General features: G+C 45.2%; 1 protein-coding gene across 1 annotated transcript in view; it reads left to right on the top strand.

Annotated features, from left to right (window-relative positions):
• Positions 1–21,651, top strand: part of atosa (atos homolog A) — a 35,503-nt gene that overhangs the window by 1,924 nt on the left and 11,928 nt on the right. The gene's annotated exons all lie outside the window — the stretch shown is intronic.

Raw genomic sequence — 21,651 nt, 5'->3', positions numbered from 1 at the left:
GCAGTCAGGCTGCTGACTGGTCTGAGCGGGTCCTTCCTCGCACCACAATGTGCTGGTAATAGGACTCCTCAACACAGAGAGTAAACATGTCCCCTATATGGGCTGGGGTTTTTAACCCTAGCCTTGCCTGTAAGATCCCAAGACTTTATATAGAAGCACCGGCCCAGACATCTGGGTGATGTGACTGGCTGGGGTAAAGGGCACCCTGACTGACACTGTACTCTGTAATTATAGCCTAATAATGCAGCACAGGCTGCTGGGTCAGCTGTGAACAGCACCACCAACACTGCTGCTGTGTGTTTGTAGTCTTGGGACAATGGTTCTCAAACTGGGGGATGGTGAGATGTTTGTTTGTTTGTTTGTTTTTTGGCGGGTGTTTTTCACAGTGTGTGAAAAATAATTATAATCTACAGAAATAAAAGGAGAGAATTAAAATCATTTTCACGACTAAATCCACTGCTCTGTGCATGTATGCCTGCCATGAGCCAAAAAGACTGCAAACCGCTGGCCTAAGGCAGATTACTATGATGTGTCTATTCTTCACCCTTCATAGATTCTCATCATGTCAGGTCGACCTGCTCACTGTCACGTTCTAATTATGAAAGCTTGTGGCAATAGAAGCTGCTCCACAGCCGTAGCTCCCAGTATAACGAGCTGACGCTGTGGTGCTATTGTTATTTGGAACATACTGTACTGTTCCTCTGGTGGAGATAGCAGATTGCTTCTAGCCCAGACACCTACCTTCTCTCCCCTCTCTCCTCTCGCTGCTCTCAGAGAAAGGGACTGCAGTGGTGAGAGGAGCTGTTTACTTAGTAGGCTGGACTACAGCAACACAGAGGGTGAGTTGAGCACCGAGCAACCAGCTCTACTGCTCTGATGCTGGACTGAGGTTCCTAGGAGAGCCTAGCATTATTGGGAGTGGACAAGTCCAGGCATGTGTTGTGTCTTGCTAACGCTGGCGTGACAAACTTCACAGGCCATGACCTCCCGGTCAGGCAGGTGTGAAAAGTCAAGCCAAGGCTGTGGGGTGACGAGGTGATGGGATTAGGCTGTACCCCCCCTACCTCGGCTCTAGCACCACCTTTAGTGCCTTCAGTGAAGCCACAGATGGCAGGAGACTGTGAGAACTTGCTCTTCAAAGACCTCAGCCTTTGATAAACAGGAAGAGTTTAGACTTCCAACCAGAAAAAGCTGCTTCTTTCTGATCGTTTGGCTCAGACTTTAGGTTTATGCAGCATCTCTTTGTGATGTTTTTCAAGCCCATGCCTTTTTGAGAAAAAGGGACAGTCAATGTTCTGTTCTGCTCAGGGGCCTAACCAGAGTCATCTGACCTCCTTGTTTTTTCTGCGAGTTGAGCTACGAGAGTCAGGCTGGTGTGTGTGTATGCGTGCTTGTGTGGGTGGGTGTGAGTGACTGAGAGTGAGTGGGAGAGAGTGTGCAACAGATTGCTGTTGTCCCTAATGAGCGCTGTACCCTCGAACCATGTGGCTCAACCGTCAGCTTTTACAGGTCCCATAAAGCGCAGCTATGGAAAACTCAGGACTCATTTACACCAGTGGTGGAAAATGTAGCTTTTCATATCGGGCTTCAAAAAGTTCCAGCTGAAGCGAGTGTAAGCCATTTTTGTTTTGTATCCTAAAAGACAAATTTAGGTTTAGTGTGCCTCCTCCACCGGTAGAGGGGCAAAGCTTGACTCGAAACCAGACCAGAATTGTTTACACCATAAAACCAGGCCATCTTTCGTGAACTACGGCCCCTCTTCAAAACCAGATGAGTGAAGCCACATTAGAAACAAACAAAAGAGGGTGACGTGTACTAGAGAGGACATATGGAGACATTTTCGTGCAGAGAGCCAAGCAGAGACCGAGTGCCCCTTTCTTTATGCCTACCCCCCCATTCCGTCTCTCTCTCTCTCTCTCTCTCTCTCTCTCTCTCTCTCTCTCTCTCTCTCTCTCTCTCTCTCTCTCTCTCTCTCTCTCTCAGACAAACACACATAAAACAGTACACACAGAGATGACCTCAGAGCAAGTCGTGTTGGAGAGACTCAGTCAGCTGGCAGGCCTCTCTGCTGTGCCCCTGCTCTCTGTTTCGTTACTTGCCGTGTTTGTTTGGAGGTGCTTCCTGCTGGGAGCCATTAGTTCTTAGCCCTTGAAGGGGACGGGAAGGGAAGTCCACCACCCCACCCCCTCCCCCGCACTCGGACAGATTACAGTGCGTCAGCTGCCCTGAGATGTCCCTGACAAATGCCAGTGGATCACAGACACTCTCGCTGAGGAGAGGACCAGATAATGCAGAGCGACACACACTGTTTTCCTGTACAGCACCTGTCCTGTCCTGTGTTGTCTTTGCTTTCTCTGTGGCAGTGATTGACCCCATAGCAGGGAGCGGCCACAACAGGTGCTCTGTTCTCTTATGCTCTTCTCGCACAGTCACAGCCCGTCTGTATTTTTGTAGGTTTTTTTTTTGTTTTTGTTTTTTTTCTCTGGGAGCCTTTGTCAAGGTGCCGTATTCCCCTGCTGTGGTTTTGTGAACATGTCATAGCTAGTGGATAGTGTTTTGGGTGTTTTTAGATTTTTTTGTTGTTTTTTTATTCTGTGGTCAGTTTATGTGGGTGCCTTTGTGGTTCATAAAACATTGCTGCCAATTAGAAATTAAGAAATTGATGAAATGTTTTAATTTTGCAATGTTTACTTTGTAGTTAATTAACATTTAATTAAACAATCCTATAATATGAAGTCCTGAAAAGAGTATTTTTTGTTAAACTTTTTTTTCTCGCCAACTCGCTGTCATACCACTTACAGATATTTCATATTCAAGCGTTGCACAGTTTCCAAAGAAAGCATGTTTGTGTTGATTGACTAATTTTATTCAGCCTAAGTGTTTCACCGTATTGCCTTTTCAATGCACGCCATAACGCCGCTGCCATTTGCTGACCCAGCTGCACTGAACATAGATATTCAACTCCCTATTGTTCGGAGAGATTGAGAGCTGCCTTCGCAATGAATACCTCTACTGGGTAACCATGCTGAGAGAGCCCTATTCAGCTGTGAGCCGCTGTCCTAGCCCCCGGAGAGATCAGCTGAAATCAAATGCTGTTGTGACAGATTTGACTGTAAGTAGCCCAGCCTAGCCTAGCTGCTGCATGTGACTGGGCTTCCAGTCCTCCCAGTCCAGTAATGCTCTTACGTAATGCTGGAGCGTCTTATTTAGCACACTGACTCTCTCTCTGTGGGCAAACGCCTGAGCGCATACACACATGCACGTGCGTGCGCACACACACATACACACAATACCGTATATAAGGATCTACACAAGCTTAACGCATGATGTCACCGAAGTCATTGTGGGCTATATCCACACACATGCACATATAGTGACATATGCACACTTTACTCTATTGCTTTGCATTTTGGGGGTACACGGGCTCAAAGGTTTTAATGGGCTTCACACACACACAAGCCATAATGTTCTCGCAATTGTCATGAGGTGTGCGTGCATGCATACACACATACATACACACACATAGCTAGTACAGCTACACAGTATTAAGGCTGGTTTTAACGGGCTATATGCATACACACAGATACACACTCTCTCTCTCTCACACACACACAAATATACAGATCACACATCCAGACTTAGTACGGAACTGTCTGTGGCTGAGAGCAGCAGCGCAAGGTGCGTGTGTGTGCTGCCAGGGTGCCACTGAGCCAGTGACATCATCGCTTGTGTGTTCGTCACATCCTCCCGCCCCTGTGGCTCCTCATAGCCAACCAGCAGCCAGCTCTGCAGGAACAGGAAGAACCATCTGGACCTGTTGGTTTTCTCCTGGTAGGAGGTGATGTGGAGCGTCCAGGAGCCTGCCTGCCTCCTCCCCCCCCCCCCCCCCCCTCCCTCTCTGTATATTATTTTTTAATGCAAGGACAATTTTTCTAGCAAAACCTAAATCCTTGCTTTCTCAAACTGAGATGATGGAGACTTTTTCATATTCTCTCTCTCTCTCTCTCTCTCTCTCTCTCTCTCTCTCTCTCTCCATAGCCCTCTAATTTACTTAAAAAGTAAGTTACTTAAAAAGTAAATTAGAGAGCTTATTTTTTCATTATGCGATGACCGGCTTCTCGCTGCATGTCCACTCTTAGAATAATATAGAACAGGGTTAGTAGTACAATATGAAAACCATGTTGTTTTTTTTATCTAAACAAATTGGACTTCATGTCCCTGAACAATTAACTTCCTGGTATCCATTTTATTATAGTGCCCATTTAGGCTAGTTTCAGAACTTTCATTAGCTGTGTTTTGTTGAAGTCGCAAATAGAGTCATTTTTGTTCAGCTTTGTGTCTTTATTTTGGTTTTTAAATTGGTCTTGAATGCAGTTATAGGAAGCAAAAGGTCCTGAAAAGTTATAAATTTGTCTTTCTGAAACCTGCAGAAACCCTGTGTTCTCACGCTCTCTTTGTCCATGTCTCTGTTACTGTCTTTTTCTGTCTCTGTCTCCCTGTGGCACTGTCTGTCTTTCTGAATCTCTGTCTCTGTCTGTCTCTGGCTCACTCTGGCATTTTCAATGTCCCATGCTCTTTCTCTTTCTTTCTCTCCCCCCTCTCTCTCTCTGCCTCATATCCTAACCTCTGTGAGAAGAAGCAGGAGTTGCTTCGGACTACATTGGGCGGGATCCCATGCAACTAATTTGAGTGCATCCTTCCTTCCACCCTTGAATTAATCCCTGATGTGACATAACTGGAACTGTGTTAAGCTGCGAGTTCTCCTCCAGGAGAAACACGCCTTGCTCAGAAACCACATAATTCAGGAAAAACATGACCGTTGACGCCTCGCACAACTGTTCTGAGTCTTTCTTTCTCATGATTCCACCACGTCTGTTATTTTTGTAACCGAGAAACCAAAATGGCAGCTGCTTGTTAATCTCAACAGTGTTTAAATATGAATGTGTCACGGATTTGAGGTTTTTTGTTATTCTGCAAGCTTTGTGAAGCCTTTTAATGGCATACTTGGCCCTCTCTGGCCTAGTAGAGCCAGGAAGACAGAGTCTACACTCCCACTCCTCGGCCCTCCTACCTCCTTTCCCTCATTATGTGTGAGTTGTCTTCAACCTATCTCCTCTCCTCTCCTCTCCTCTCCTCTAGTGCTCAGATGAGTCACATCACATTGACTTCTGCTACTGTAACACCTCAGCACTTACGCCACCACCTATATCTGCTGATACTATCTAGGAGGAAAAAAGCATATCAACAGAAATAGAGCCAGGTGGACCTACTACCCGAAACACTGGATATGGTGTAATGGAATAGATAGTAGGGTCAGGCAGATATAGCAGTGTACTGATATTGACTGCTTGATTAAAGGCCTTTTGCAGATATATTGGTATTGGCATGTGTTTACAGATAATGTACTGATAAAAAGGAGTTGTGAGCGTAATTATAGGGAGATGAATTGTGGCTAGTAACAAATTTGGGGTGCCTTTTATGTAGCTCTTTGTCACAGTCACTTCTAAATGTGAGGAATACTGTTGTAAACAGTTGTAAAAAAAAAAAAAGAAAAAACTAAAAAACCACAAGTTCTGTGTCCACTGGGCACTGTGGTGCTTAACAGATGCTTGGGAGAAGCACTGGTCATGACTCCTACCTTTGCTGTGAGATCATTGAAAGCCCCTGTGAAGCACGGCACTCTTGCTGAAAGTTAAAATATTTTGAACTTATACCACTTGGCATTCAGAGAGTTAAAAACACGACAAGCCCTCAGCGCTGTTAGAAGCAAACAACATGTCCATTCCATTTAAAGGTATAATATGTAACATTTCCGCATTAAAATATCTAAAAACGACTAGACCTATGTTATATATTTTGTTGAGTTGTGTACTTACATTATCCCAAATGTTTCCAACAATGTTCAAACCCAGAGAAATCCGTAATTTTATTCAAGGTAACGGTGCGTTTCATTTGGTCGCCTGTCAATGGCGTCATATCCCCTTTACCCCCTAACTTCCGGGGAAACACGGGAAACACCAGATGATACGTCAGAGAGTGAGGAAGGAAGTCGGCGAACTAGCTAGCTAGCCACTCTGTTGTTGATGTTGACTCATCTAATGGTAAGTTAGCAAGTTAACGTTACGTTAGCTAACGTTACTTGCGGCTATTTCATTAGAATGAAATTACATAACGTGAATAAATGTGACCAAACGTAACGTGAATAAAACTTTAATACATTACCTCGTCCGTGAACATGATTTCTGCCTGAGTCATGTCAGATAGATTTTCACCGGCAATAATGGTGAAGACAACAACTCCCATGATCCCACGCTACTTCACGACATCATCAAACTACGTCTTTTGTTATTGTTTTGATTGAGAGACCCCTAGCGGCAGAAATTACATACTGTGCGTTTAAATTAATGAGGAAATAAATAAGTGTGGCTATGTCGAATGTCACTAATTTCCCTCCACAATTATAGGCATTACTATTGGACCCCGAAAGATTATGTAGATAAAGAGTGAAAGTCTGGGTTGACACTGAAGAGGGTGGAATCCACTTCAGGCCCAGTTTGAAGTGGCCGTTACCAGACACCTCATATCTGTGGCTGCAAGTAGTGCTATATAAGCCAGGGCTTTGATCTGGTTCACACACACACCAAACTTGCACATCACACACCTCTCAACTGTCTCTGTGTCCCGAGCCAACAGACCGGTGTAGCGTTATGTGGTGTGGAAAAAGGCCCCCTATCCTCTACTCTATAGAGTAGAGGATAGGGGGAGATGGTGAGCTTAAGGCTAATTTGTGGTTCAATGTCAAAATGTCGCCGTAGGCAGCTGCGGTGTCAGCGTAGCCTGCAGAGGCTTACATGCATCTCTCCAAAAACTGTGAACTGTGATTGGTCCACTTGGGCTGCTTCGTATTTCCTCCTACGTGTTTCCAGTTGATTTCCGCTGATGGTGAAGACAACATGGAGCAAGTCGAAGAGAGACCATCTTCTAATCTTCTCCTTTTCAATAATGATAGAAATATAAGCTCTTCTTCCTCATCTAACAAAGCCATTTCCAGTTCCAAATCACTATCCACCGCCATAGTTACCGTTCTGTTTCAGAGAATGTCAACACAATTACTTGCGTTGTTTTCTTCTAGACTGAATGCAACAAATCATGACAGTGGCATCTAGCGTTTAGGTGGTCTATGCTCAGAACCACTGACAAAACTATAAATGCTTGCATCGCAAGCAAGCTGCTGAGACACTTGAACGCGAAACTACAGCCTTGCCTTTAGCTGATACAGAACTCGGTGTAAACACACCTTTTATTAGGATGGTAATTAGATTCACAGACTCTCAGGTCATTAGGCTACTCTTCCACTAACTTGTTAGCCTGGTTCTAGACACCTGAATTGCGACCCGCCCACTCTTCAGATTTGGTCGAGCAATTCAGAGTCTGGTATTGCTCTATTCAAAGGTGATTTCTCAATCGGAAAAACAATCGGGCCAATCAGCGCCTTTGTGGGCGGGACTAAAGTTTGACGGTTTTTCATTGGCGTTTCGGCAGAATGATATTTGTTGAAATCATTCCTTAACCAATATATTGTCTTTGCAAAGACGATATTTTTGTCAAAAACAACCAACATTTTTGGCAAAGTTAGTAAATACGCCCAGCATCAGTGTAACTGAAAATAACGTCAGAGCGGCCGGATACGTCAGTCACTAGTGATTGGTTCGGGGAAAATCAAACCCCCCCACACAGAAAACGACTAACATGGAGGCAGTGTCAGACTAAATAATGAAGTGGAAATGAAATGGCCATTCAGTCTGAATATCAGGCTACTAACTCGTGGTACATCGGCAACGTGTGTGTGTGTGTGTGTGTGTGTGTGTGTGTGTGTGTGTGTGTGTGTGTGTATGTAAAAAAGTTATACCAATTGTGCACCAATCCTTACAGTAATGGAAGCAATGACACACACACACACAGTCTCTGTTATGGGAGAGCACCTCAGGGGCCTGTTCCGGAGGCAGTGAGCACATTGTTTATTAACAACAGTGTGGGGTGAAGCTTCACCTGAGACACATCCCAACTATCCCCTTTCCTGTCCTCTTTCCTCCATTGTCTCATCTCATCTCTTTAAGGCCATCAACTGCCCTGGGTATTCAGTGAGATGACGGTCCCTCTATCACCCCCGCAGTGTTGCTTCATTGTCACACCAAGCCAGCTGGCACAGTCGGTCAATCCTGCTTGGATCAATACTTCAAAACTCTAGTTGAGCCTCCTCTATGTTGTTTTTTTAACTGGGTTCATGTATTTTTCTCTTTCCCTTTAATCAGCTGGATTGTAGTGATTAGTTTTTTGTTGTGGCAGTAAGCTGTTGATGAGCTCTGTCGCTATTGGATCAGCAGGCAGGTGTAACTATGTTTGAGAGTTTCCCAAGTAACAAGTGGGCAAAATGAACTTTCATTTATACAGCATTTTTCAATGATGCTACAGAAGGCGCCTTACAATAAAAAAACAGTAAAATTATTAAAAGTATGGGACAGACGGTGAGAGAGAGAACAAGAGCTGTTTCTTGACCTTCCTCCCACACCATGACAGATAAATCAACCAGTTCAGTCTTACCAAGAACGAGGTAAGGCTTTTTTCAGGCACGTCAAAGCCTTGGGCTTTTTCTTTTTTTGGCCCAACCGGTTAATTCCAGTTACCAACCACTGTGAGCTGCCTGTGCCACAACTGACATACTTTAACGTGGCCCTTGGATCTATGTTGCTCGGGTTGCTCAATTCGGACTGCCCTGTCTAGAGATTGCCATCGGAAGCGCCGGAGAGGTCAAAGGTCTCTGCATTCATGTTCAGCGGGACGGCTCAGGTTACAGAGAGAGGCTGGCTTGTCCCACTGCCCCAGTGTCCTGTAGCCAGTAGTGGTCAAGTTGCTGAAATTTAAATAGCCATGTTAGCCTACATGGTAAACATTTAGTGCCAGGTGTAGTTGGCCGATGTTGGAATTGTTGTGATAGGGATTGGCCAAGGGGATCGAATCCATGCATTCAACTAAATCAAGTGAACTACAAGAAAGAAATGAAGAGTGCCTATACAGTACGTCCTCGAGGCTGAATTAGGCAAGTCTGCATGACTGTGGCCTCAGCTGTGGACTGGTAATCCCTGCTATGCCCACCCTGCCCTGTACTGCTGTACTCACCACGCTCCAGGTTACATAACAGGCATTAGTGAGACAATGAGATTGCAAAGGGGCCACGCTTGCCTGGTACAGTCGAATAAGAGGAGCTGAGGGGGCCCAAGCGGGGTGTGTGTGCAAGCAGTAAGGCCCTGGTCAACAAGGGCACTGTGGAGGGCACAACTACTCCTAACGCTGTGTCACTGCTTCTGAGGGCTAAAGAGAGGATTTTTCTGGCATTTCAGGAAAGATGACAGGGAGAGGGGAGGGGGTATGATTTGCAGAAAAACGTCATGAGCATCAAAATGTCACAAGCACATGCTACCTGCCTTAGCCCCCTCAACAATAAGGACACCCCACTTATTATAGTTTTCTGTGAAGGGTAGGAGTGTGCGGTTTGTTATTTATTTTAACCTTTTTCATCCAGGGAAAGTTGACAGAGCACATGCAGCCTTTTTCAGCTACACCCTGCTTCACGTTCATACAGCTACACACATTCACACCTGGAGGCTGCCCAGAACAACAGTCTTCTGCTGCTGGCCAGTGAGCAGCTCCTCTGGAGCATTAGGGCCCAGGGTTAAGTACCTTGCTCAAGGGCTCTAGTTGCTCTACTTGTTGAGGGAAGAGAGAGCAGATCTTATTCCCCACCCAGACTTTCCCAGCTGGTCTGGGGATTCGAATTGCCATCTTTTTGGTCACTAGCCCGCTTCTAGGCCAAGCTCTAGGCTACCGCTGTTGTTTGGGCTTTCATCACACAGTATTGACCTAACACTGTAAGAAAGCCGAGCAGCTCAAGTGATTTAAAAGGGATTTGTGTGCATGTACTCAAGAAAAGGTTTACTGCAGTAAGTATAGGTTTAAACTGGTGGAACTAGTGAAGCTACACATAGGCCTACATGCGAAAGTATAGCATAATCTTAATCTGTTAGTGCTCAATAGCCAACTGACAGCCTAACGTATGTATCGTAAACCAAGTTTTTAAGGTGGAGCATACAGGGGCAGACACCTTGGCTAACAAATGTAAGCCTAGTTAATATAGACAAATGAAGATCTTTTAAACCTCTTCAGCCCTGGATCCAAACTGAGTAAATGCAGTGTCACGCTGGGACCAAGCTCAGCATGTAAAACATATTAATTGGCAACCCAGTGGAGGCAGGCCCGCAACCCATTTTGGGTGTCACCCCATGGGTTTTAGAAATCAGACTTGGAATCATTTTATTCATCAAGTACAATAGATATACAGGAATTTATCTTGGTGACTGCAGGGACATAACACCTAATGATCTAAGTACATACTGACACACATGGTACACATGCCGTTTTAGAGCTGAAGGACAACAGGTCCTGGCCCAGACACAGCCTTAGATATTTTTTTCCACATCAGCCGAGATGAGTTCTCTCTGTTAGGTGTTCCTCGGAGACCAGTTAGGCCTGATAATGAAAAGTTTTTTCCAGTGGCTCAGAGCTTGTTTACCGTCTGACTCACAGACTTTAGTACTTGAGTTTGTCAGCTGCTAAACAATGGCTCTCTTTTAGGTTTATGGCAGACAATAATGAGTGTGAGAGGGCAAGGTTGTGTGTCGGTCAGGGTCTGTCAAGTGTGTGTGTGTTTGTGTGCGTGTTTGTGTGTTGGCGGTGGGAGAATAATAGCAGCTGAGTTCACAAAACAGAAAAAGGGTTCCCCTCTGCTGGAACTGTAATACAGCCTCTCAGCCAATCAGAGCCCAGAGCTCGTTGCTATGTGTGCTGTGAATCTGCCCCTTTGTGTTGCAGAGTGGGAGAGGGGGACAGGCACACACACACACACACACACACATACAGAAAGAGTGATAGAGCCCGGGTCCAGAGTTTAGGAGAACTACTTATAAATGGAAGTGGGAGGAAACTGGAAAAGTTTTGAGGCAGGCAGTCTCCATGACCAAAACACAACATAGGAAACCCTGCCTCCCTTGTTTTTTTTCTTCTACACTTTTGCCTTCTGCTAGAACAACCATCTACTAGATCACCTTTGTAAAGCAGTTTTTTTTTCTTAGTTTCTAGTACTAAATAATGGTTGACAGCTCATGCCCAGAGGATTTTGGTGATGTAAGCTGTCAGCTAACTTAATAGGGGAATTTAAAGAAGCAGGATCACCCAGCCTGATAACTGTAATTAAACAGATTATATGTAATGGAATCAGGACATCAGCTCTTCCCAACCAGTGATTTCACATTACAAACCACACTTGATGATCATTTTTTACAGTTTTCTGGCAAAGCAGTCCAGTTTCTTGGCATACCCCACCACCACTACTAGTATTTTGAGTCTTGCCAGACAAGGCAGACAGAAACAGGAAAGGTGAGCTGGCGGACAGTAGGAGATGGTGTGTGATTCATGTTACAAAATGCTATGGAAACATAGCTGATCCTGTTATTACTGTTAAAGGTTAGTGGCACAGCTCTTCTGTTTTACCACAGGGAGGGAGAACAAAGGCTCTGTGTGATGGGGGATACACGCAAGATACGTAACACAGTAGCACACACACACATTCAGAGGACAACATACACACGTACACACACGGAGCACAACACAGACACACACAAACAGACAATATAACCACATAGACAAAGAGCACAACAGACGTGCAACAGAGACAGAGGTCTTAAGACACTTTCTCCCATCAGCCCTAACTCATTCCCACATACAAAGACGCATGTCGGCACTGCTCATTCCTACACACACACGCACACACACACACACACACACACACACACAAACATTTCAATCCCCATGACGGGAACATTTAACATGATATCGCCGTTGCTACGGCAACCCTTTGTCCCCCTCCCCATGCTAAATGCGTGCGTTGTGTGACCAAAGGAGAAAGCCCGCCGGAGAGGGGGTTTATGTTAAATTGTTTGTTTGTGTCTTTTTCTTTTCCTGGTCAACAATTGCGATCGTTGCTCACTGCTCTCCAGTAGTAGAAGTCCCTGGTCAGCCAGTAGAGTGACTGAGGCCTCCCTTTACAGCGCTAGCTTCTCTGAAGTTGTTAATTTAAAAAGAACAGTCACATTGTACATTGCCATAGCATTGCACAGTTAATTGTGTGTTAATGTGTGTTAATTTTAGTTTCCTTAATAATCATAGAATTTGACAATACTGAAACATTAAAGCCTCTGTAGTTAGGTTTTGTAAATTTACATTTTGTCTGAATTCAGCAAAAGTAATCCCCAATATAAAATGTAAAAGTGATTGAAATGACTTTGTTCCTCAGAACATCAAGACTAATGACTGGGTTTTATAATCGTGATCACAGTGTTTCGAAAAATAAGCAGGATCATCACTTTATCGTGCAGCCTTATGATGCTGACAGGGCTGAGGGCTTAGTGTGATTTTCGCACTCACAATGCCAAGCACCAGCAAATTAAAAAGTATTTCAACTTGAAGCAGATTTGCACCTCTCTTCACACACATTTTAATATACACATAGCAACTGCATTAGCCACGGCCAGTGCTTCTTCCAAGCATCTGTTTAGCACTGCAAGCCTTTAAAAAAACAGAAAAAAGAAAAAGCAGTGGCCGTTGAACACGGGGGGTAAGTGACTCATGATTGAAGCCTAATGGCGTGGCCTAATAGAACGAGTGCACCAACCCAAGAGGGAGCTGTAAATAATGTAGGTCTGCGTCCGGGGAGCATTGGGAGTCCCCATGACGGGCGTTCTGGGGATCCCAGGACATTGACTAGTTAAGTATCACTTTCTCATATAGTTGACGTGTTTTGACAGAATGGGTGTTCTGCTTCGATATCACCCTGTCTACTTTTACCTATCCCTTCTTCTAAGCCAGTAATGTTTGTTTTTACTGTTTTGCACTAAATTACATCACCTTTTAGTCAAATGTTGTACCCCTGAGGATCAAAGTGGTGTATTTCCTGTAAAGTTTCTGGAGCTGCAGTGACCATCAACTTATTTCGAGGCAAACGGACATCATCATCATGTTTTGAATGAGCATGCTCTTTTTGAGAAGTAGGCTACAGCAAGCCAAGACATGGTGAGGAAAGGCTAATTCATGAAATCCAAAACACCCTACAATACGCTAGCGTTATACTGTTTTTCAGATGTATGGGAAAATATGAACACCGTCCAGTCTAGTTGGTCTGGTAGACCAGCTGGTCTCCAAATATAGTCAATCAGACTGTAGAACTGGCCATGGAACAGAAAATATGGCATGGTAACGATACCCATGGCGGTGGTGAAACGCAGTTGCCAGAGCTGCTGACATTTCAAAGCTGCCACCTGCTTAGCTTTCAGTGCATTTGGGTCTTTAAGGCTGGTTATGTGTCTTGGGACGGTGAGAGACAGTGGACATCAAGCTGCCTTCATGTTCATTCGTGTTCACTGTGTTTCCACACAGTAGTTTTAATTATTTCTTTTAATTACAAAAAGGAACAGCACAACAAACGCTGCAGCATTAAAGCCTGCATCAGTGTCTTGTGTGTTTGCTGGAACTTTTCTTACACTCTTGCAATTATTACTATTTTTGCGTAGTCTATGACTTCAGGCATCATTTTTAAGTGCAGAAAACCCTTTTAATGTGGGTGCTGCCTCCAAACACTTTCACAAAAAAAGTCATCAAATAGTTCTTTGTAGGAACCTACACTTTGGAATCTGAGAGAGAAAGAGAGAACGAGAGCTACCAAGCTGCGTCTATATTTATCTCACCGGGGGCTGCAGTAAGGAGATTTAGCATGGAGGAACTGTCCGTGTAATCTCCCATTCTGCCTCTGCATATTCATCATAGGAGTACAGCTGTGTGTGTGTGTCTGTGTGTGTGTGTGTGTTAGTATGCATGCGTGCGTGCGTGCGTGCTGTACGTGTACTTTTGTCCACCCATTGTGCCCACATGTGTTCAGTCCGTGCCTGACTCAGGGTCATGGCAACATCATAATTTTCTTTGCATTTATATTTTATGCATTCAGTCGACGCTCTTACCCAGACTGACTAACAATAAGCGCGAGAGCAGAAAATGCCTTTTCTTTGAATCGTTGCCCAGTGAGGACGTCTTGTCTTGCCCCTGACAAGAATGAGGAGTTCGCCGTCGGGAGGGTGGAACCCTCTCCGTTTGGTGCCATCCAGATGGAGCTAGATATCGCTATGTGTTAAGCAGACACACCTCAGTGAGCTCAGCCTGGCCGACTGCTGCCGCTGCCGCTGCCGCTGCCGCAGTGGAGCTCCCTGGAAACGCCCTGGACACACAGCCTCCTTACATGGCTGACTGGCTTTCCAGGGAGTCTGCAGGTCCTGAAAACATCTTAAAATGTCTTAAATTATATAAACTCAAGACCTCAAAATGTCTTGAATACAGTTAAAGTATTCAATTCAGTGTTAGACGTCTTAAAAATGCTGTAATTTCCTTGCTGCATTGTTTATCCATTGAGAAATCAGCTCAGACATATAGACCTATATTCTTCTTTTTGTATACATATATATATATATTTTTTTATCTTTTATTAAGTGCCAGGCTCTGTGTGTTTGTTCATGTGTAACACTTTTTGCAATGCACACTGGTTAGGGGAATTACATCATGCACTGTTAAGGCGGCACAGAGCCCCCAGAGCCCTGCATAAGGGAAATACAGCATGCGCTTGTACATCAGGTAGTACAGTATAATTCAACCAAACATCAACCAACTGGAGGCTGGTGCGCTGTACATCCTCATACCAGGAAGCACCTTGGTGATTTTCTAACTGTGGTGGCAAGTCGATGCATGAATTAAATATTTTGTTCAACAGTTCCAACAACACTGTGCTACCGCAGCACTTTGGTGTAAACAGGTGACATTTTTAAAGTCAGTGTAGTTTCACTCACTCCAATCATGCAAACCCCTCAACCCCACCCTGCTTCACATTCATACAATACCACACTTTCACACCCAGAAGCTGCCCAGTGCCACCAAGTGCCTTGCTCAAGGTTCACCTGGACAGTAGCTGTGGAGGGAGGGGAGAGCCTTACTCATTCACTTGCCCCATGTACAGCCGGTCCGGGGATTTGAACTGCAACCTTGTGGTCACAAGTGCGCTTCTCTAACCCTCCTTTAAGATGTTTTTATTTTAACTCAGTTGCAAAATTGGTCTTATATTTCATTTGAACTCAAATTAAAAGGGTTTTTCAATTTAACTTGATTTTGTACAAAAGATTGTGTTTCATTGTACAGCAGTTCAGAGGTGGCTTTGTTGTCTGTAAAATATCTGACAATCATAACCTCCAGAAATGTTGTACCTGCTGTCGCGCCCATGTGCAAGTCTCCATCTGGTTGTATGGCCATTAGTTGGTACATTAGAATATCATCAAGTGCATTTTTTTGTTTTCTTCTTTGGATGAGAACATGAAATAAGGCCAACCTTAGCTGACACTAAAGGACAACTTGCCCACCAATTGTTGAAAGACTTTCCATTTTTCCTGTGGATGTGTGCTTTTTTGACATTCAGGAAGCCTCTTTATTCTCTTCAACTCAGCTGATGGAAATGCCACCTAATTCACTTTATATTGTTAGTGACATTTCAAACGTTTGCATAACATGTTCTTGACAGTTAGAGGGAAACATAGCTAATGTGTCTTCCTGTCTGCCTTTTGGGCTGACTGTGTCTTCCTGTCTGCCATTTAGTCTGTGCCTCTGTCTCTCTCCCTCTATTTCATGTCGCTTCCTTTTTGTCTGTTTTTATGTATCCATCTGCCTCTCCCTTCCCTGGCCTGCAGTATATTGTGTGTGTGTGTGTGTGTGTGTGTGTGTGTGTGTGTGTGTGTGTGTGTGTGTGTGTGTGTGTGTGTGTGTGTGTGTGTGTGTGTGTGTGTGTGTGTGTGTAACACCAAGTGTGATAATCAGAGGCCCAGGTATTGGTCTGCTCCTCAGTCTTGTGTTCTCACTGAGACTTTGATCTGTGGCTCTCTCTCCTGTCTGCTGGCTTTTGTCTTGACAACAGACTCTTCAGCAGTGTCAATGAGGAAAGACCGGCAAAGCCAGCAGTGTTGATAGTGCTGTCTGTTTAACTTAGATTGAACACACACATACACAGATGACAGACACACACACACACACACACACACACACACATACACTACAGAGGTCTGGTCTCTCTTTCAGCTGAGCAGAGGAGGAGGGGAGTGGTTTTTGCTGTATGTGTACTTACACAACATTCAAATCTGCTGTGTGTGTGTGTGTGTGTGTGTGTGTGTGTGTGTGTGTGTGGAGGGAGCAAAGCAGGCTTTGCTGTAGAAAGAGGGCCAACCACACAGAGTGATTGTGTGGCCACAGTGGACGGATTAATGGGTCAGCTTATCTGACTGCCTGTGTGTGTGTGTGTGTGTGTGTGTGTGTGTGTGTGTGTGCGCGTCTCTCACTTTCTGTGTCTCTTTTTTATCTATCTCTGTCTCTCCCTGTGTCTCTCTCTCTCTCTCTCACAATTTATATTAAAATAGGAACATCAATTCCAGGAACAGCTTACATATTCAAATTATATGATTTTGTAGACTGTGTAATCTCTTTTCCTCATTTAAAAGTCTCATCTGCCTCAACTCATCTTAAAGTCTATACACACAATGAATACAGCTTCCATAACACATTCAGAATCAGATTCACTCTCCTCATTAAAGGATAAGTCTGGTTATTTTCAACCTGGGCCTTGCCTTCCTAGTTTTTGCCAACTTGGCAATTGATTATGTTCAAAGTTTTCATATAACAGTAAGGCCCAGGTTGAAAAGAACCACAATTATCCTCTAAGTACAATAAGTGTACAGGAATTTGTCTTTGCAGAACATGTGCAGAGACACAGCACATACAGAGGCAACATGTAGACGAGCCATACGAATCTTGCCCACAGTCAGTTTGGGGAAATTTGACACATTTGACTTGTTCATTTGCCTAATATGTGACAGGCCTGGGGGTGCTTACGCTGAATTACACCAAAGTGTGTATCGAGGGGTGTTTACTCTCAGCTCTGTGTCGGTTAGAGAGGCTGACCCCTCTGCTCTTGTCCTGGAGGCCTTTTTCCATTCCACATGACTCTGCACTGAGCTGACACAGAGACAGCTGAGAGGTGTGTGATGTGTGTGTGTGAGAGAGAGAGGGAGAGAGAGAGAGGGTGTGGTTCTGTGTGAGTGAATATCTCTGTCTGCATGTGTCTGTGTATCTGTGTCTACATATGTGTGAGCGTACACGTACCGGCCAAACCAGCTGATCTGTGGGCTGGACTCCAGTTGTACTTGGTGGCGGGCAGTCACAGGTCTAATAATAAGACGCTCTGAATCTAAATCCGACCTGTTACATAATTCACATCACACATTGAGGGGGGTGGGGGGGCGGGGGGGGGGGGTTGGAGGAGAGGTCACATGCACATTAAAGAAAGAAGGTTCAGTGTTTCCTTGTTGTGTGGTTGTGGGTGATGTTTGGTTTTGGGTCCATGTCTGTCCCCGTTGTGACTGTAATTTGGGTCTAGTGCAGGTTGGATTTGGATACTTTATCATGATGAAACACTTTTTTTTTTTCCCAACACCGGACCTATATTATGCTTTTTTGAGTGACAGTTTAGAGAGAGAGAGACCTCTTGTACACATTGAATAGACAGAGCTCAAATACACACTGGAGAGAGAGAGAGAGAGACCTCTCATACACACTGAAGAGAGAAAGAGAGCTTATATACACATTGAAGTGTGAGAGAAAGCTCACGTACACATTGGAGTAATGGTTCATATACACATTAAACTGACTCATACAGGTCACATACAAATTGATGACAGACAGATGTCACATACAGACACATTTAGGAGGGATGGAGAGGCAGAAGTGTATGGGTCATGATCCAGTGTGAAAGAGAGGAGGAGGGGCAGGAGTAGGCCGGATTGACCTCGGTTTGTAAGGCTTAATGTTTGTTACACAACTTGGATTGTTTGCGAAATTCCCAAATCACATTAACCATTTGCACCAAAGGCTGGATAAAAAAAAATGAGTCATGGGATGTTTACATAGGGATGTGATTAAGTCTCTAAAGATTTCAGCATCCTGGACTAGGCTGTTGTTTTAAAAGATACTTTTTGCTCCTGATTGAAAGAAATCTGAAGTTAAATTGTGGATTAAAATATTGTGAAAAACAAGACCTAGACTGTATCTTGAACGCAACCCTCCCCCGTTCATGTCTATTGGAGGTTTCCTGCGTTTCTGCCTGTTTTGTGTTGTCCTGCATCCTGATCACATCCCTGCTTCCATTTAGACTGTGTCTTTGTGTTGGTGTGTGTGTGCATGCGTGTGTGTGTAGGCTACATAGGAATGTTCTATTCAGTCACGACGCCCTAAGGAATGACAGATCCCATCTATGCGTACACTGGCTGGGCCCCTCCACCAACCTCTCCCTCACTGGCCCTTTGTTCCGCACTGCACGTGTGTGTGTTTGCTGTGTTTGTGTGTTCGGGGTGGATGGGTGTGTGTGTTTGGTGGTTATGTATCTGTGTGTTTTGTGTATTTGTGTCTGCATTTGTTGTGGGTGTGTGTTAGGGGTGTGCGTATGTGTGTCACATGTCTTGATTTGTGTGTGTGTGTGTGTGTGTGTGTTCACTTTTCCTTGAAAACGGCAATCTTACACCCGCTGTGCACACATGCTTGGGGCTCTGTGTGTGTGTGTGTGGGTTAGTGGGTGGGCAGAGAGGGTATAGCACCCCACTTCTCAGAGTCTGCTATCTGTTTTCTGCAGCTCCCTTAATCACTCCCCCACCTCCCTCCCTCCATCCATCCATGCTTCCTTTCTCCTTCACTCCCTGCCTCCTTCATAGAGCTTTACCTTTAGCCCACATCCCCTGATAGCCCAGGGCACTGGAGCTTGTCCCAGTCTGGACTGGGACTGTAGGCCTTGCTAAACCTGGGCCAGTTAGAGCTGACTGTATACAGGGCGTTCAGGTGGATCGTCAGGCAAAGGCGTGTGTTATCTGCGAGCTTGAGTCTTGACATGTATCGTATATTATTCTCTCTCTCTCTCTCTCTCTCTCTCTCTCTCTCTCTCTCTCTCTCTCTCTCTCTCTCTCTCTCTCTCTCTCTCTCTCTCTCTCTCTCTCTCTCTCTCTTTCTTTCTCTCTCTCTCTCTTCCACCGTTTCTCTCTCTACCATTGACCATTGAATACAGCAGTATTTATATAAAGTATATAAAGAAAAGGAGTTTGGCCCTGAATATGTGCTCTCTTTTCACTTAGCTCCTTTCGCTCTTTCTCTCTCTCTCTCTCTCTCTCTCTCTCTCTCTCTCTCTCTCTCTCTCTCGCCCTGCACTCATTCAGCCTACAGCTGGCTGACAACACCCACCCCAACCCCCCCCGCCCCCGCCCCCCCCCACCCTCCCTCCCTCCCTCATGTTTTGTGTTGGACTGCGCCTCTCTCCACGTGCAGCAGCAGCAGCTCAAAGCATGTAGGAGGAGTTCCCTGGGTGGAATGTGCGTGACTGGCTGGCTGACTGCGACACACACACACACACACACACACACACACACACACACACACGCACACACACACACAGTCACAGCAGCAGTAACAACCCTCTGCCTAGCTCACAGCTCACACTTCTGCAGAGCCAGCTGAGAGGGACTCTGTTCTAGCCAGCCTGGCTCTGGTGGGAGAACTGTGTGTGATGAGGAGTATCCTCATAATTCAGCACATTTTGTTGGTCGTCATTTTAAGTGGAGGCAGCTCTAGCGTTGGGGGTTAGAGTTAGAACGGGGGTTAGGTTAATACGGCTAGGCGTTTAGTGGTTACGGTTAGGAAACGAATGCAAGCCAGTGGAATAGCCTCACAATAATAGCAGTGTGTGCTTGCGTGTTGGGGAGAGAGACAGAGAGCTGTGGTTCTCAGAGCTTCTGTGTATCAGCTGACCTCCTGCGGGATTCTGGTAGTTTTCTCTGGAGGAGTACAGGAGAGAAAAAGAGCTACGGCAGGCTCTTCAACCTTCCGCTAAAAATACTCTGCTTTGGATCTGAGCTTCAAATACAACACAAACAGGGCAGGAAACTTAACTTTTTCATGGTGGAGGAGACAAACTTACCAGTCACAGCTAAAATATAGCAGCATCTGGCTGGTGGTAATTTTCCACCCTGTGCACAAAACCCCCCATCATGCCCTTTTCAGAAACTGTCACAAATTCTGGTTTCTGTGAGAAATACTCCAAGTGGCTCTGCATGAGTGAGTATTTGAATGGTACGGCCGGCCGTGCACTGAGCAGCCTATTCTTTTTATGTCAGTAAGCCTTTCTGCTCCTACAAAGCCGTTGGCTTAGCCTCAGAGGCTAGCCTTTTGGATGCTGTGTCCTTCGGGTGAAGGAGCCTATTCCTGGGTGGAGGGAGGTTGAATCAGCCCTACTCTGTCCTGCCAGGGCCTGGGCCGCCCTGCCTGCCCCACCCAGCCCTGCCCCAGCAGAGCTGGTCCAGCACCGGATGGTGCAGCAGAATGTTATTTCTGTCCTGTAGTCTCTGTGTGAGTTTATGTGTATGTGTGTGTTATTGTGCGTGTGAGAGAAGTCAGTGCTGTATATGTGCGTGCCAGCATGTGTGTCAGTGTGTGTGGAGAGAGAGAGAGGGAGAGAGAGAGAGCAGACAGTGTGTGGCATCACGCCTCAGCTCAGCTGACATGGAGCGTCTAAATATATCCCTCTGAAACGACTAAATTGGAAAAGTTGTCTCATCCACTGCCTTCCAGTTCCCCCACACCCCTTCTCTAAACCAAAACTTTTCAGCAAAACTTAGAAAGCTATGTTCACTAAAGCAAAATCCAAGTAGAAGAGATTATGCGTTCATGTGTTATTCATGTCAATACGGGTTCCACGGTCGCTCTCACATTGCATTTTCATTCCCCCCAGCACCTGTGACAGGATGGGCTTTTAAGTTAGCTTCACTGGTCAGTGCGGTAAATCTGCAGCTACAATCTTTGGTCCGAACCAGTAGAGCCTTGCATTGCGTGACCTCTTTGTGACGGCTCAGCTGACTGCGGCCATCTCGCTCCGCTGTGATGTGATCTCTGCGGCTGTGTCTGAACTTTGGGCTTTGTTCACCAGGAGCCTATTCACACCATAAAGACCTAGCACAGATCAATACATACCTGTCCTGCACTATCTGCACTGGCCCCCAGATCATTCCTATGCACAGCTGTTCAGTGTACAGAAGCCCTAAGAGAGGCAATCATTCAAGTACCTTCGGCATGGAAAAGATAGAAAATGTATAGCCTAATCCATTCCAGCTTCTCATTCATTTGGCCACTTAGTGTTAAATGGGCAGGTTAGCTGTACCATGTCCAGACTTTATATTAAATTAGCAGTTCTTACCATTTTATAGTCTGTTGACAGCAGAGACGGCCAAATATGTAGAATTCAACATGGCTTACATTATGAAAGGCTAGCAAAGATGCAAAATAGATTTCTGGATTTGGTTCACTGACAGTCTAAAAATATTTGGTGTGGATGGGAATCAACAAGCAGGGGACGAGTGTGTACCCCATTGG

Source organism: Centroberyx gerrardi, chromosome 1, assembly GCF_048128805.1.
Source record: "Centroberyx gerrardi isolate f3 chromosome 1, fCenGer3.hap1.cur.20231027, whole genome shotgun sequence".
Lineage (NCBI taxonomy): Eukaryota > Metazoa > Chordata > Actinopteri > Beryciformes > Berycidae > Centroberyx > Centroberyx gerrardi.
This window is presented reverse-complemented; position numbering and strand designations above follow the sequence as displayed.